Below are 14161 nucleotides of genomic sequence, written 5' to 3'. Positions count from 1 at the left end.
AGAAAAACGCTGCGAGCGCGGATGAATCGTTTAACACGCTCGCTGCGTATCGAGGATCATTAATTCCCGCTGGCTGCAGTCGTTTTGGTTGTGTACAACTAATGCGAATGACTGTTAACCTCTTGACCTATAACTCCTTTCAGGACTGCGTTCGATGAAACTACTCTGCGGTTAGTAGTTCATTAGAGAAAGGAAGGAATCGGATATTTATTGCGCCGTCGCTTTAACACTTCGATTGACAAGTGAACACTCGTCGAAACGCCTATACGGTCGGAATAGTTTTCTTAATTGAGCAAATTGAAACTAAAACGTCGAGGATCTTCGTAATATTTGCTCCACTGCGTTTATTGTATCCGATACATCTAAGGAAATTCGGTTCGTTCGATGCGTTAAGAAGATTAGTGTTTCAGTGACATGAAAATCTTGAGCACTTTTGTGTAGTCATTCTTTCGTAGCAAAGAGAAGCAGGGATTATTAATTGTTCGGCGTTATAGTCTTTGTTGTATTATCAACTTGGTTACACTATCAAATATCTTCGTTCGATATCGTGTTCGTAGTCTGAATACTTGGAAAATAATGATTCTGAAGTGGGTCAGTTCGACCCGCGTTCACGGTGTAATTCGAGACAGTTTGAAAACTGTTGGTCAACGATGACGCGCATAGGCGACGTCCGCAGCGAACGTGTCAAGCCGCGATATCGGTGTAGACGGATCGCGAGCTAGTCAGCGAGCGATCGAGTCGGTTTTCTTAAAAGCGTCGCCCTCCCCGATCAGAAACCGGAAACTCGAGTAGTCCGAGCGTGTCGCGCGTCAATTGAATCGTTGGTCGAACGTGATCGGAAACTCGTAAACTTGCTATCCTTTTTCAAGCGTGCGGCCTCCGTCTTCTCTGTCCCGTCCGTTCCGCCGAGCCAATTTTTTGCCGTTGTACTCGCCGAACTCCGTTTTTCACGTCGGTTCGAAGGAAACTCTGATCGATGCTCGAGTTTTATATTTCTCCGGTTTGTTTAACAGCCCCTAATTGTCCGGCCACGTCGAAAAAATGTATTTCCTTTCGGGTATTCTCTGGAACCGATCTTCCGGGAAGCTCATGGAACGACCTCGACGCCGGGGATTCGTTAAATCGATGAAGTTGCAACATTTTCAAGAGAGTTTTAAACGGGTTTTTCTGAAAACTACTCCCTTTACGGCGAAACTCCGGCTAATTGACCTCAGATATTGAATGCGGTTTTCTAATAAGATCCCGCATCTATTAACCGTCCCTTTCTTTAATCGCAATTTCCATTTTTTAGCAATAACGAAGGTAAGCGGATACTTTCTCAACGATAATGTAACCTCTCGTTTACAAGGCCGTCGGTTTTACATTGTCCGAAATTCTCGAAGTAATTCCAAGTAACGGATACCTCTCAACCCGGCTACCCAAATAAAACTCGATCTCCCGATATACACGTTAAACAACCCTCTCCACTCGTTACACGACCATCTAAAACCCTTTCTTAACCTCAGAAAAAACGAAATTCCTTCTTGAATGCTTCGAACGCCACACGAATCCATTCGGAACACAATAAATCCCGATCGAATCACCCGTTAGCGAGAAACTCCGGAAGCGTCCGTTTCCCGAGATTCCCCGTTTAAAACCCCCTTAAAAAGGATGGAGGCATAATCGTAAACTCGGTAGATCCAGGTGCACGGTCTGGCGGTCGCAGCCGTCTGCCTGGATGAAAATATCACCGCTCGCCGTATCGAAGGACGAGAGATCGACGAGGTGAGAACCCAGTCGCGTCGCTCTCGACGCTCGCCGCGCTGAACGCCGCGTTGAATTGCCGGGGCGCCGGAAACGAGGAGGCATCCGTATTCGAGCGGTCGCGTCGACTCGCGTCGCGTGATTTAAACGGGACGGAGCGGAACGAGGCAGCAAAGTAAAAGAAGCAAAACGGGACGCGACGTAGAAGCTGGCCGGCTTTCGCGATATCGGCTTAGCAGTTACGCGTGCCGCGCGAAGCCTTTTATTTTTCAGAGTCGTCGCGAACCGAGGCGAGACAAGGCTGGCTGGCTGTCGGCCCTACCGACCGGTTATTACCGTGGAACTTCTTCTCGTTCCCTCCCCCCTCCATGGCCCGCGAGAAAGTCTCGATCCGGAAAAATCCTGGAAATTCGGCTCGGCACCGTCGGTCTTTCAGTTCTAGCCGCCGCGCGGATGAAAAGCGAGCGTATAAAATATTCATCGTGCGGTACGCGATCGTGATTTTTGATGGACTCGAGAGCTAGCGCCGCGCTACTTTTCGCTCGTCCCGCTCCGTTATCCCCTATCCCCTATCCCCGGCGACGGTAAATTATCGTGTACCCTGGCGCGGATACGAGTGACGAGAAAACGAACGATCCATCCATCCGTCCTTCCGGAGGTAGCTCGCGACTGCGCGAGCGCCGCGGCGGAGATGCGCCTCGATCGCTTTCTAATCCATGGATTTCGGTCGACGGACCCGTTAGCTACATAATCTTCTGTCGCGTCGTCGATTAAAATTCAAGTTTGCGAGGCGCCCGGCTTGCGACCGAACGGAATCGATAACCCGCGCCCGGGATCTTCGCGGAACGAGATAGTCGGATAACGGCGTGTACGGTCGAAATACGGTAAACAGTGACGTTGTTACGCGTCACTTCGGAGATACGGAATATCCGCTTCGCCGAGCCACGGTAATGACGTCGAACGATGACAACGACAAGCACTCGCACCCCTTCTTCGTTCCATCCCGCCACCCCGTTCTTCTTCCTTCGTTCATTCCTTGTTTCCGTCAGTTCTTGTTCTTGTTCTTGTTCTTGTTCTTGTTCTTGTTCTTGTTCTTGATCTTGTTCTTCGTCTTCTTCTTCTTCTTCTTCTTGGTCCTCGTGTATTTGGTCTTTGAGCCGTTTCCGCGCCCGCCTCGTTTTATCTTTCACTTCCGCCCCTTCCGCCAGCCTATGTCGCGTTCGGCCGTAGACGCGTTTAGCTGAATCCCGCGTTATTTCTGGATAAATGGTCTCTTTGCGTCGCCGCTGATGCACAATGCGTCTGCAGAGGACCTCGTTTGTCGAGCGAAATTGGGGCTGGTATTCCGCGCGAGTATCGGGGAGCCGTAATTATTTCGGGAACCAATCAGTCACATAAGATCCGCCACTTATTACGGCGGAGCGAAAATCCGTTCCTTCTTCGTTGACAAAGGAACGACTACGATATTAATGAATATTAATGAAACTTTGGAAAGCAGCTCCAGCGAATATAATTGGTGTTTTTGTATAAAGTATCAAAGACGCTGCTCGAAATTACGGTATTCCCTTGCCGGTATCACCTTTCCTTCGTTTTTGCGACTTTTTCCGGCGCTCGCCTTTGTCCCTTTTAATCGTCCACAATGAATCAGTGAAAACTGAATCCTGCGCAACGGTTTCAGAATTCCCGCGAGTGGCTCACACGACCGATCCGTTCCGACGCTGTCAAACAAAGTGAGCGCACACTTGCGTGAAACGCGGAACTAACGCGGCTTGTGTACGTTGTCGACCACCCTCTAATACCCGCGCGGAAATTCTACTCAGGATGTTCCGCTCCGTTATTACTATTTATTTATTTATCACGCTCGTCGACGCACCGGCAGGAGAACACTGCGAAACGAGTACGTGACTGGAACAAGACGAACATCGTATAAAACCGATCAACATTAATTTACGGATATCTATTGTACAGATTATTCTATTCTCCCTGGCGAAATTGATATTCGTTCATTTGCGTCTTATATACTAGAGGTTTACAACAAACAGTCAAAATACATATTCGTAAGGACTTACACACGACGCGATTGACAAAACAGCAACGGATCGCGACAAAGCGACAAATATATGTATTTTTTTTAATTGTTGTGCAAGATGAAATTTATTTATGTGGTACGTGTACATAAAATCAATCAGCAATCGACAAGTGTCAAATCGAAGTGTACCTAACGTCAAACGACCGACTGTATAGAATATATCAATACCTCCGAGGTTCCTACAAGAAATTTCACTTGAAAAACAGTCTAGCTCTCCGATCGAGAGATCCTTGGATCTTTAATGCCAATGGCGTCACATTAACGTGAAACGTCCGAATGATACGAGAGCACCGTTCATCCGATACGTTATTCGCCGGGCGAACGGCGCAGCGAATACGATTACTCTCGTCGTGAAAAGTTGTCGGACGAAAGAATACGAAGAGTCAACGAGGTCATATCGAGTGATAGAAATCGACGGCACGGAACTTAACGATTTGTTGGAACGTCGCCGCGCGCGCGGCGGCGGGGGAGATTTAAGTCGGGCGCGTACGCGGGACGATTGCCTCCGGAAAGTTGGTGCCGCCGGTCGGTCCGGGGGGTTAGAGGCGGCAGGCTTGGATAAAACTCCGAAAGAGTAAACTTCGTCGAGAACGCTTCGCGCGGATCGAAAGTTGGCTCTTGCGAGAGGAGCAGAATTCTTCACCCCTCCCCCGGTTTTCCTCGACCCTCCTTGTCCCGCGCGCGTAAACGAAAGCGCGCCGCGGCGCGCGGCGGAGGCGTTCGAGCACGGGCTGGCTGCCTCGAGAGCCGCTCGTGGCGGTGGAGACCTGGCCACCATCGTTTCCGTGCCGGCACGGGCCTCCGCCGGAACCTCTTGACTCCGCGACATCAACAAGTGACTAAAAGAGTAGCAAAACGTGTCTCGGCAGGGCGCCGCGTCCGCGATAAAGCTGCCCGAGATAAGAAAAGTTGCGGACAGGGTCTCCGAAAATTTCGTCCTGCCGCTCGTTCGTGTTTTCGTGCGGGAAATGGTGTTGGGAAAGTAGACGGGGCTCGACGGGAGATGAAAGAGGCTGGGCGGAAATACTTCCCGGAGTTCGGGGTAACTCGTCGATCATTCATGATGATTCCTTTAACGCGGACTCGACGCTTGCGAGTATCTTCCGGGTTTCATGGTTTCCTTCGTAACTTAATTATAATTGCTTATTATTGATGCTCTGGAGGAAGAACGGTGGTTTGAAACCTTTAACCCTTAGCACTCCAGGTTGTTTTGTAATCTATCAGCAACTGCAACTAATTTTTATAGTATCCCTATCGAAAATTACAAATGCTGTAACATTTCTTCGATCTCTTATTTTTCTTCTTAGCACAAAATTTGGATGTGCGGAAAATCGAATAATTTTAGCGTAGTTTCTTTAAAACTCATTAAAATATCTAATATTATAACTGGTGCAATATTGGAACCTACAGAGTTCAAAGAGTTAATTTATATTAATATTCAAGCTGAGTAGTACTAAGCGTCTTGAGTTGTTTCTCGTGACTATGGAATCATGTATGTAGTATAAATCTAACAAATGAATATAAATTAGTAATGTGTTCAGTAGTTTTGATAAGTGTATGTATTAAAACAAATATAGTAATTTCTGAATTACAGTGATGAACTCTCACGCTCGAGCTATTTAAGTTCAAGCGAATTAATTGCTTGATTTTATCCGCCGATTCGCCACGCAACATGAAGCAAATCAGCAGGATGACAATATATGTGACTCCAAAGTCGCACTGACCTGCAAGGGGTTAACGTTACCAACAATGACATGAATTTCTTCGGTACATTGCCGATTATTCCAGCCGTTCCTCATCTCATTCGGCCATTTCCGCCAGCGCGAAGCGCAACGAGCAAGAAACGGGAGCCACCGGCACCGATTCGAATTCCTCCGTGACCCCATCGAGCCACGTTAAACGTACCTCCCAACGGCGAGCCCGCGTTGTTCCCCGTTATTACCATTACTAGACAAACATGCTGGTCACACATATTTTCTATATATTTACTCGAGCGTGGTTCATCCCGCGAGCAAACGATCGTAATAGAGTTCCCTGCTCCGCCAGAAAGAAACAACGGCGAATCTGCCCGCGCATTCCGTATAGCCGTCGAACGTTAAATTGGTTCACCTTAATCGGCCCGCGAAATCAACGAGTTACGAACGGCTCCGCGACCATAACGGAACGGATGGATAAACGAACGCGGTCGAAGGGACGCGCGGAAGTTTCCACGGCGTCGGAGGAACGCGAGAAAGTCGTGGCTCGCTCACGGGGCGTACAGGTGTACGAGGGTGGCCGGGTGAGCGAACGAGCGAGCAAGCGAGCGAGCGGATGGCTGGGTCCGAGTCGCTCGAGGCTAACCGAAACAACCGAAAGTTCGAAAGCATTCGGTTCTTCCCGTTTGCCGTGGAGTTTATCGTAGTAACACGCTGGCTGGTTCGCCTAGCACGCGGTCGGTCGGTCGGTCGGTGGGTCGTGGGACGCGTGCGCGGCCGCCAACACGAGTTTCGCCGGGGGTACCGAGCAGAAACTCGCACGGCACCGTGGCCCAGCCTTCGGCAAATGCATGCCCTGTAAATTGCCTGGCATTTAATTACCATGAGTAGGCAGGCCGTGCACGCTAAAGCCAAGAGCCCTCTCCTCGCTTTCCTCTCCTTTCCGCCGTAGCTCTCTTTCTCCCCCCCGCCCCCTCCCTACACTCTCTTCCCACCCTGTATCCAGCTGTTCTGTCTCTCTTTCGTTCGCCTCCTCCTTCTGAACCCGTTTCTCTCCGCGTATCCTCTCCCCGACGTGCACCTTTTGCGAGGCCGCGCTCTCTATCCACATCTACTGCCAACCCCCCACACCCCGGCACACACTTTCCGACCCTCCCGCGTCTCTTTCTCCGTCCGCCTTAGACCTTGCGCGCAACGTACAACGCGTGTTACCAAGTACCGCTAAATTAAACACCTGCTTCAGTCAAACGGTACGTACCTCTACTCACCGCCCGCGACCTACAAACTACACGGCTCGAAGCTCACCCTTCATCCCTTCTCGCGACCATCGTCATCATCACCCTGCCGCCCGCCCCTTCCGCCGCGCGGGCATCCCACTTTCTTGCCGCGCGCTCGCCGCTTTCTAATTGGACGATACTAGGGTACGTCTTGCTTCCTTTCTTTCTTCCTTTCTTCGGGTCTGTGCTCTTAGCACGACGCGGACTTGGAAGGTGTCCGGTGGAAGACTCGGCTTCCAGCCGCGGGGAAATGGAGTATTACTGCGGCTGGCTTTGTGTAGGTGACAGGGTTAATGGGAACTTTTAGGAGGAACCCGAGGGATCCGTTGATTGGGATTTTTCGAACGGAGGGCTCGGGTTTTTGAGATTGAACTGTTGAAGTGTTCGTTGCGACGGAATCGTCGGGCGTTTCAGTTTTCTGAAATTGAACCTCTGAAGGATTCACTTCCATGAAATTGAACTTTTCAAGGGTTTCGTAAGTATTCAGCCCTCGAACGGTTTGTCCTGTTTTGCAAACGGGTAAAATAATGTCCAGTGTTTTTCGGTTTCGTTAATTAGTACCTGTGATTCAGCATGTTCTCATTTGTTCGTCGGGAAATAATTAAACGGTCCATAATGAAGGCGGTAGTTTTGGATCGTTATCGCCGAACAACTGAACTCCGAGCAAATATACACTGCCACCGGTGTCTTTGAAAGTAGTTGACGTTAAATGAGATTCAACCTGGCCGTCGTCATCGGAATAAAACCAAAATAAAGCTGTATTGAATTTAATTAAAACTTCTATTCCGCGATTTACCGAAGATTTTCCTAGGATCGCATAAACTTCCGCAGTTCTTGTTGCTCGCGTACGGTCCAAGTCCGCGCCGAGTTTCCGCTCGACGGAAGAAGTCGGTCCGGTTAACAGGTTAAGGGGAGGACGCGTGTCCGAAAGTGTCTCGGAACGATCAGGGGCCTCGTTATCGAGCGCGAGGCGCCGTGGGGTGTCGTCTTCCAGTTCCCGACCGTTTCAATCCGTCGATCGGGGTAGGGATGATGAAGATGCGCAGATAAGTAGTCATTAATTTCATCGAATATTCCCGTATTTCAATGACGTAACCACTCAATCCCCTCCTCGTGTAAAAAATTTCATCAAATCTTTCTACTTCTCGTTCGGCGGAATTAATCACATTAGCAAATTAGCGGCTCACGTGCATTAGCCAATATTCGTCCCATGAAATTGCGAATTTACCAACTTAATCATTTGCGTTCGATAATGTCTTTCATTACGAATTATCATTATTCCGATGAAACGTTCATTATACTATTTGCTACCAGCGTAAAGAATAATCCTTCGTAAATCAACTGAAAGAACTGTTTTCCTTCCTTAATTACACTCATTCGAATCAAACGACTGAGCGTTATCCCTCAAACGCCGAGTTAATTTCCACAGGCAACTAAATCCGAGACAAATAAGAAGCAATGCCAGAGCACTCGTGTATCATCAACGCATTCCAAATAATCCCAGTTACATTTCATTCACACTCAGACTCCAACGATACGTTCCAAGAAACACCTACCGGAAGGAACATTCCTCACATTCCGTTGAATCCTCCCGCACCGCCGACTATCGCGCCGGAAACACCCCTTATCGTGGCCTTGATTCGGCCGCGTTTTCCGGAGACACTGACGTAATTTCCCGCGCGCCGCCGCCCGGTTTCACGGTGCATTTTAATTTAGCCCCTTCTCTCGTGGGTTTTCGCCCATCTCGGCGCCTCGCGACCTCCGTCCTCTCCCTTTCTCTCGCGAGTTGCCACGGGGTGGATCTTTGGGGGTGTTTTTGATTTGTTGGCTCCCGCGGGACGGCTGCCGCGGCCGGGCGTAGGCGTGCGCTGCCACGGGGGTGCGTCGGGGGGCGAAGACGGAGCTACTGGAACGAACAGAATGATGTCGCGAGGCCGCGTGACGCGGGGGCGGCGGGGGACGGCGAGGGAATGTCGTGTGTGCGAGCGAACGAGACGAGAAGGTCGCGAACGCCGGGACGAAGAGAAGGAATTCCACGGCCGGTGAGGGGGCGGAAGGGGGCGAATAAGACAGAGACGACGGAACAGTCGCCGGCAGCGGGCGAGCGAGAGAGACAGGCCGGCGGACAGGGTGAAAACCATGGGCGTACGACGGAACGGAGGGACGGAACCGGAGGAGGAGTGGTTGGGTAACCGCACATTATGTGATTTCTACAGGGAGCTAGCTAACTTTGCGATTGAATTGTACCGGCGACAATGGCAATCTGCCAGGGCACTCGACGGGCTCCTCCGAGCAGGATTTTCATCGATTTTGTCGCGTTTCCCTCCCCACGCCGGCCCAACCACCGCGCGGCGCACGGTATCCTTTCGCGATTTAAATTCCGCCGCGATGAGAATGCGAACGGGAAATCGAGCGCCGCGGACCGACACTCTCGACCGTCGCCTTTCGAGTTTAATCTTTGAACCTGCCCTTTTTTTCCGCGGCTCTTTGCGGGGCCGCCGTGAATAGGGGTCGGAGAGTTAACTTCGCTCTTTTGAATCTAGCGGAAGAGGGTGGCACTGATGTTTCTTTTGTTAGTAAGCGTAATTGAATTGATGTCAATCGGTTGTATGATTACGTTAGAATGGAGTATTTTGATCGTTTGATTGTTAGAATATTGTAATGTGATCGTTTGTTAATACTTTGCACTCGGAAGTTTTTTACTAGAAATATTCGACACTTTCCGATGAGACGGACACTATTTGAAACGAAGTAATGAGAAAACATACGTAAATTAACCCCTAGCACTTCAGGTTGTTTTGTAATCTATCAGCAACTGCAACTAATTTTTATAGTATTCCTAGCGAAAATTAGAAATGCTATAACATTTCTTCGATCTCTTATTTTTCTTCTTAGCACAAAATTTGGATGTGTGGAAAGTCGAATAATTTTAGGGTAGTTTCTTTGAGATTCATTAAAATACTTAATATTATAACTGGTGCAATATTGGAGCCTACAGAGTTCAAAGGGTAAAGAGACAAAGCTATTTTATATAAATATTTCATGTATACTTAATATTATATGTAACACTTTGTAATTTTGTTACATCGAATCAAACGGTGACTGAGTCATTTTTCGAGTGCAAAGTTCATTGATTTTGTATTTCTTAACGCATTTCGTTCTGTTATCCGTAAGCGGGATAGGAATCCTGTTATACTGCGCGTGTCTCCGAAATAATATCTACTCCGTCGACTAAACGGAGGACTCGCGGAAATTCTTTCCCCAGTTAATGGGTTAACCACGGAATTCGGCGAAGTGAGCGGGGATTACCCGCGAGAATCTTGTACCTAGGAACTGTAATCGCTGGCCGCAAACTGTTGTGTAACTAATGCGTTTAATATTAATGCGCCTCGTGGAGAGAGAGTTTTCGGAAGTTACGCCGACGTTTTCCGTGTGGATCTCCTAATCGTCCTGAATCGAAATGTTTTACGCGTCCCTCCCCTGTTTACAATTGTTGGACGGCTCTGAGGAACGAGGCAACGAGATAGCGGCGCGTATCTATGGGAAAAAGTATGTCGGAAATGTAGAATGAAGTTTTTTCCGCGGGACACTTCGTTCCCGAGATAATCGAGTTGGAAAGTTTGTCTGACACGCATTCATTAGTAGCCGCGAGAAGTAGAAACGGCAGGCCATGAACAGACACGTCGGCAGATTCTTATTCAGCGGCACGCGCGCCCGACAAATTTTCGAACGTGATTATCTTGGGAACGAACCGTTCCATGAAAAAATTTCATTCTACGTTTCCGACTTAGTTTCTCGCGTTCTAAAACCGAAAACCCTTTGTATAACTTTCCACGCTTTTCTACTGGAATATAATCATCGTAAGCCGATGCTTATTCCGCTGAAACCTTATTAAAACCAACAAATACGAAAAGAGGAACCAGAATCCTGAAATAAATTCAGCAAGAATTCGAGGACGTAGAATTAACACTAAAACCACCGAGCAACTGCAGTGACATTCCTACGTTTTTAAAAAAACTAGAACATTTCTCGAGACTCAATGCGTCCCTTGCTGTTCTATCTAAAATGCACGAAATTTATTAACTTCTCGCGAAAGCTTCGTTATAATTTCAATACTTGCGAGCTGAAGATTCTAAAATAGCTTGCTTTACTTATCCTCACCGGTAAACATAATTACCAGAACTACCTAAATAGAACTGACGTCACATCACTTCGCGATTATCGATTTCCCAAAGCAAACACCCGAAACATTTTCATAAGCAACTAGTTCCACTCGAATAATAAACACCAGCAGCCGAATAAAAATCTATTGCACAATCTTCGTAAACGTTACTCGTCGCATAAAATACTCGGTATTCCCAGTGTTAACCACCGCATCCATCCACGAAAATTTCACATGTTCAAAGAGCAACGGAACGAGGCCGCGGAGGGAAGGAACGACCGTTTAACCCGCAGGAAAATCGCGCGAAGGCCGGGCGGTGCACGAGAGCGTACGGGAAAGTTTAAGTTTAAATTTTGACGGGGATTCGACGTGTATACGTACCGCATCGACAGTTAATATTTGAAAGGGATCCGTCGGTCGGCCGCCGGGCGATACAGGCGCGGGGAAAAAAAGAAGGCGCGCGCGAGGGGGCATTACGATTTTAAAATTCGAGAGAAAACCGATTGTTTCCCGGACGAGCGTGAGCCAACTACCGCAGCGGGATGGGCGGCCTGCCGCGAATAAGAACGCCGCTTTTAAATATTTACCGGGGACGCTCCGTAAACCAAACGAAACCAAGGCAAACCTCGAACTCCGGCGAACGTTAGCCTCCTTCCCGGAAACTTTTTTCCCACGGTGGGAAGCCATCGTCGCGACGATGCGCGGCTTTCGAATCGCTTCCCGAGGCGTTCCCCACGTCGCCGACAAGTTGTCCGTAAAAAACTATCGTCCGCTGCCGATTTTCCTCGTTGCCTTCTCGGCTCGTTCCCAGCACCGTCTCGATACCGTTTTACCTTTTCATTTGTTCCGTGCTTCTACCTATTGTCTCTTTTCCTTTTCTTTACGTGCCAGAAATTTTGCTAAGGATGCCCCTGACCACTACCTACTGTTTGTATTGCACTATCATTTTCAACACGTTGAATGAACTGTATTGATTTTTTAAGTAAAATATTAAGTTATATTCAAGTTTTTTTAAACTCTTTGCACCCCAGAAGTTTTTCATTAGAAATACTCAACATTTTTTAATTAAATACCAACGACATTCTTTCAAACTGACTTAACGAGAAATCGCACGTAAATTAAAGAAAGAGGCTGTTTTATTTTCATATTTTACATGTCGATGCATTGTACAAAGTTTAATATTAAATGTCAAACTCTATAATTTTGCTGTGTCAAATCAATTGGCGATTGAGCGGCGTCTACGGAGTGCAAAGGGTTAAATTTTATGTATTTTGATATCGTTTCTTGATGTTTCGGTGCTTTGTAACGTATACAGCTATTCTCGACCATGTGTCTCTTAAAAATATTTTGTCACAAAAATTAACGTGTACCACATGTGGTGCACGTAGAACTGAACGTGTTAACTGAGCAAAATCTGGACTATAATTGTAGATATACAGATCTCTCGTATATGATAATATTTTGTTTGGAATTGTGAGACTCGTCGAAGTGGTGCAAGGGTTAATTCCTTGTCTTATAGCTTTCGAAATTGTGGTTGATAGAACTAGTTCACAATTTAGTGGAAAGGAACAGAATTTTATACTTAACCCTTTGTACTCGGAAGTATTTCGCTAGATATATTTAACATTTTCTAACTAGACAAAGACGATGTTTTTCTAAATGAACTCAAAGAGAAATCACAAGTGAATTGAGAAACAAAGCTTTTTTATCCCAATATTTCACACACCGGTGCATTATACATAGTTCAATATTAAATATCAAATTTTATAGTTTTACTGCATCAAATTAAGTGGTGACTGAGAGTCACCTCTCGAGTGCAAAGGGTTAATCTGTACCATAGTGTACTCTAAAAATTAAAGATTGATCATAGATAAATAATGTTTAATATAATAACATTCAGATTTCAATTGAAAGTTTCCACACGAATCTGCACGATGTTACAGGAAAATTAAACTCCTAGCGACAGTCTCCCTGCTTTTGATCCATACTTTCGATTGGCAACACGTAACGGTATCGATGAACAGTGAATTGGAGTCGAAGACGAGGTAAAAACTGACCAACTAGACTCGCATTCCTCAGCCTAGCCATCAAATCGCGGACGAACGGTACGTACGTTCTTCTCGCCTTGTTTTATCCCCTTCTTCCTCTTTTCGCCCCCTTTCCCTCTTGCGCGCCGTTTCCTCGCTACACGCGTCTTCCCCGAGCAGCGGCGAGCTCGATGGATGGCTGCTATTTGTTTTTCGTTACGCGAAATTGCGAGCCCGGTATTTCTCGAGGGCTCGGCAAACTACGCTTGCCATCGACCACCGACCGTAAGCAGGACGCTCGTTTTAAAGAACGTATTCATTTTTCGCGCGCGCGGAGTGCGATGACTACACGACTGCCGGCCGCGTGAGAGGGTTCACGGGGCGAGGAAGAGGGGAGACTGTGCTGGGCGATCGGCCGGAGATCTGGCTTTTCTTCGCGCCCCCGTGACCGATGAATGGACCATCGCTCCTCGAAATTGCGAATGATAGCGATGCACGACGAAGACCCTGTGCGGAATTCTATACGTCGTTTTCAGCGTCTTCGAGACTCTTTGCGTTTTCTTCGGATTCGCCGGACGGCGATCGAATCGACGATAAGCGATTGAGCTTCTCGATGGATAGGAGATGTCGGGTTTCTCGAGTTTCTCCAGTTTGTTGAGTTGCTTGAGTTGCTTGTGTTGCTTGAGTCTTTTGAGTTTCTCGAATTTCTTGAGATTCTCGAATTGCTGGAGTTTCTCGAATTTCTTGAGTTTCTCGAGTTTCTTGAGTTTCTTGAGGTTTGGGTATTAACACGTTCACGTGAATGCTATAGCATTCATTTTCATTGTGACGCGAAATAACATGAACGCTATAACATTCAGAATTACAAGTCACATTATCATGCATTTAATTTTGCATAGCCTTAATCTTCTGAAATTATTATGCACTCTAACCCTCGGAGCACTGCACTTTAGTACTATTTTTTCTTAAATAATTCCCAACGCTCAAACTATATCCACATACCTACTGCCACGAAGACTGCGCCAAGAGATCATACAACACGACGAAAAGTGCGATCATTAATTTCCATACACCACCTAACCAATCGAAATTCGAAGATACTACTCCACAAATCAGCATTGCTCAACGATACGCCACAAGCTTCAAAGCTCCCCAATATTCCACAGCAT

At 47.4% G+C, this 14161-nt stretch overlaps 1 protein-coding gene across 7 annotated transcripts in view; it reads left to right on the top strand.

Annotated features, from left to right (window-relative positions):
* Positions 1-14161, top strand: part of zuc (Mitochondrial cardiolipin hydrolase zuc) — a 122212-nt gene that overhangs the window by 29660 nt on the left and 78391 nt on the right. Inside the window, exon 6 of one of the 7 annotated variants that reach the window (XM_076373921.1) lies at positions 12909-13000. The exons of the other annotated variants lie outside the window; for them this stretch is intronic. The gene's annotated coding sequence lies outside the window, so the exon portion shown is untranslated. Of the gene's footprint in view, positions 1-12908; positions 13001-14161 lie in introns of those variants that run through there. 7 annotated transcript variants of the gene reach the window in all.

Source organism: Nomia melanderi, chromosome 14, assembly GCF_051020985.1.
Source record: "Nomia melanderi isolate GNS246 chromosome 14, iyNomMela1, whole genome shotgun sequence".
In the NCBI taxonomy this organism is placed as follows: domain Eukaryota; kingdom Metazoa; phylum Arthropoda; class Insecta; order Hymenoptera; family Halictidae; genus Nomia; species Nomia melanderi.
The sequence above is the reverse complement of the archived record's forward strand: the minus strand, read 5'-3'. Positions and strand labels throughout refer to the sequence as shown.